The sequence below is a fragment of the Natator depressus genome, chromosome 6 (assembly GCF_965152275.1).
Source record: "Natator depressus isolate rNatDep1 chromosome 6, rNatDep2.hap1, whole genome shotgun sequence".
NCBI classification, from domain to species: domain Eukaryota; kingdom Metazoa; phylum Chordata; order Testudines; family Cheloniidae; genus Natator; species Natator depressus.
Genome location: NC_134239.1, coordinates 19,038,621 through 19,041,772, shown reverse-complemented (window position 1 = coordinate 19,041,772; position 3,152 = coordinate 19,038,621). Strand labels below are relative to the sequence as shown.

Sequence of the window (3,152 nt, the reverse complement as noted above, 5' to 3'; positions counted from 1 at the left end):
TTTAGGGGGGAAGCAAGGGATCGAATTTCTACTGTTATTAAAACACATTGGACTGGCAGAGCTGTATGGAGAGACCGAGGGGGAAATGATCTGTATTTTGCTGAAAGGTGGGGATGCTCACTTTGAATGAGGGCCCACGGGCATGTCTGCTCTCTGGGGTGCACAGGGGGGTGGTAGACTTCTCCTGCTGCACAGGAATAACTCTGTGATGCTCCGCAAGGGTCCCGGTGTTGTGGGGCATCTCGCTACCACCTTGTCTGTGCCTGCCAGGGATCAGCTCCCTGACTCCAGCAGCCCTGAGCAACACAAGGCCTCCCCTTCCAGCCTACCGGCTCCACTGTCCCTCTGCAGGTTAGAGTTACGCACACTCCAACCTTCGAGCCCTCCGAGCATCCCCTGGAGGGTCCAGCCCCTGGTCCACTGGACATTCTCAGGAGTCACAGATCCGCTGTTCCCAAAGGACCAGCGCTTCCCAGCGACACCTGAGCACACACAGCGCTTGGGTATGCTGAGAGTGAAAACACATACATGTTTCCTTAACAAACACAGAGATTCGAGCCAGAGCAAGTCGGTCAGTGCTGGGTTTACAATGGGGCCAGTGGCACCAGGCCCATGCTCAGAAGGGGCCCCGACCTGCTCTGCTTGCCGGCTCCCCCCCGCCCACCACTTGCTCCTCTCGGCCTGCAGGGTCGTGCAGGGGGCTCTGCATTTGTGGGGAGGTCTTGGGGAGACTCTGACTATAGGGAGTTGGGGGGGGGTGTTGCAGAGGTGCTGAATTTCTGATCTCCCCATGGGTGCTTGACCCCAGCTCTGTCCCAAGCCCTGCCCCCACTCGACACTTTCCCCCAAGGCCCTGCCACCCACCTCTTCCTGCCCCTGCTCCTCCCCCTCCCCCCCCAGCGCCTCCTGTCCGCTGCCGAACTGCTGATCAGTGGCGGGTGGGAGGCGCTGGGGACGAGGCGGGGCATCTGATCCGCGGGGCTGCCGGTGGGTGCTGAGCACATGCTTTTATTTTTTTTTTCTGGGGGTGCTCCAGCCCCGGAGCACCCACAGAGTCGGCACCTGTGGGGTGTTGGGCGGGGTGGGGGGGATGTGTGGCGTGGCGTGGGCCCACTCCTGAGGGGAAAGGGCATGCTGGCAGCACAGGTCTGGGCGGGCCACTGTGCGTCTGCCAACTGCCGGTTTGTCAGTAGTGCCCTCGCACTGGTCTGGGCGGAGCGGGGACACTCCTGCCATGCCATGCCCCATTGCCCCGGCTGGCCCCTCGCTCTGGGGACTGACCTCCCCCGCCATGCTCCACTGCCCCTGGGGGGCCCACAAATATGTTTGGCGCCAGGCCCACAAAATGTTCATCTGGCCTTGAAGTCGGTAGAAGTACGGGCAACAATTGGCTACATTGTAAAACCATAATACGTTTTCTAGAGCCTAGACTTGCCTAACAAGGCACTCTCCTGTCTCCTAAAGTTGAGCTCACCTACCTCTTTCTCCCAGCACTTCACAACCTTGCTGGCTGTGACCTTTCATTCATAAGACAAGCCAGCTGGCAGCGTGTCTTCTAGGTGTGTGACTCCGTGCAGTCTCCTAATATACCGACTACTTCTTTGCTCTTAGTCACAAACAGGAGACTCTCCTGCTGTGGGCTCCTTCCTGGAGATTTTGTGATCTTTGTCGACTTCGCAGTCTCGATGGGCTCTGTATGCAAACAGACTTACATTGTAAGAGACACGCTACGCAATGACCAGCCAGGGACCTAACTCTCTCCTACCCCCTGCCTGGTCAGAGCCTGGGGATCACCTTCTGGTGACCTGTCTTCACTTACAAACCTTAAGAACACAGAAAGAAAAGGCGTACTTGTGGCACCTTAGAGACTAACAAATTTATTTGATCACAGAATTACAACAGAAACTTAATGCAACCAACCATTCATGATAAATAAACCAAAAGACTGAATACCTGAGAATAAAACTCTTATAAAGACTGGCTTAAAAGAAAGAGTTCAACTGATTCTGTTTTTCAACCACAATAGTCTCCCCAAGGGGAGGTGCACTGTTCCTGGAGGTACTGCAATACCAGGTCGATGCACGGAGTGGACGGAGCAAGCTCCTATTCCACCTCCCTGTTCCAAAAATCCATTGGAAAGCGTCGCGGTTCCGGCGGTGTCCGGTGAGCTCTCGCTGGCCCTTGAAAATCCGGGGGAGATGGTGTAAATCTCGCGCCGGGCCGTACCCATATCCGCAGCAGGTCTCCAAGGTGAACAGCCTCTGGCGTGTTAGAACAGTGTAGGTAAGGGAAGTCGGCAAGCCGGATCCGTAACTTCGGGATAAGGATTGGCTCTAAGGGCTGGGTCGGTCGGGCTGGGGGGCGAAGCGGGGCTGGGCGCGCATCCGATGAAGTGAGCTGGAGCTCACGAAAGCTCATGCTCAAATAAATTGGTTAGTCTCTAAGGTGCCACAAGTCCTCCTTTTCTTTTTGCGAATACAGACTAACACGGCTGCTACTCTGAAACCTGTCCTTAAGAACACAGGTCTCCATATAGCTCTACAACCATTTAACTATTATCCTTAGGATACGTTTTGCAATGATTGTGATGGCTACTGGCTTTCAGTAGAGACCTCACATGCCACCTTTGGGTGAAATACTATGCAAATCCCTGACACTAGGGGATACTGTAACCAATTCCCCCCCCCCGGCCCCCTCCCGCATGCATGCACATGCACACTGTGCCCTCTGCCAGTTGGTATCAAGGGATCCCTGGGTCACAAACTCCCATGCTTTTCAGTGGGAGTAATGCCTCCCATCCGGCCAGCTGACAGGCAGTCAGGAATGAGCCTCGTCCGCTTGCAGCTCATGCACGGCTCCCTCGGGTCCACTCTGAAGGTGCTCAGCTGTTGTTTTAGAGGCAAAGGAAAATGGACAACAGCTCAGTGGGTGGAGAGACCTGGCGCCTGCAGGGAGACGACCCAGGTTGTTTCAGGACCTGATTGCGGCTCCGTCGAAAGACCGCTGTGGCCATCAATGGGCTTTGGAGCAGGCTCTACAACTAGGGTGACCAGACAGCAACTGTGAAAAACCGGGTCAGGGGCTGGAAGGTAATAGGCACTTATATAAGAAAAAGTCCCCCAAAATGGGACTGTCCCTATAAAAACGGGACA

General features: G+C 55.3%; 1 pseudogene; it reads right to left on the bottom strand.

Moving 5' to 3' along the window:
* Positions 1-2,036: 2,036 nt before the first annotated feature.
* Positions 2,037-2,202, bottom strand: LOC141990255 (U2 spliceosomal RNA; annotated as a pseudogene).
* Between the last annotated feature and the right edge of the window lie 950 nt (positions 2,203-3,152).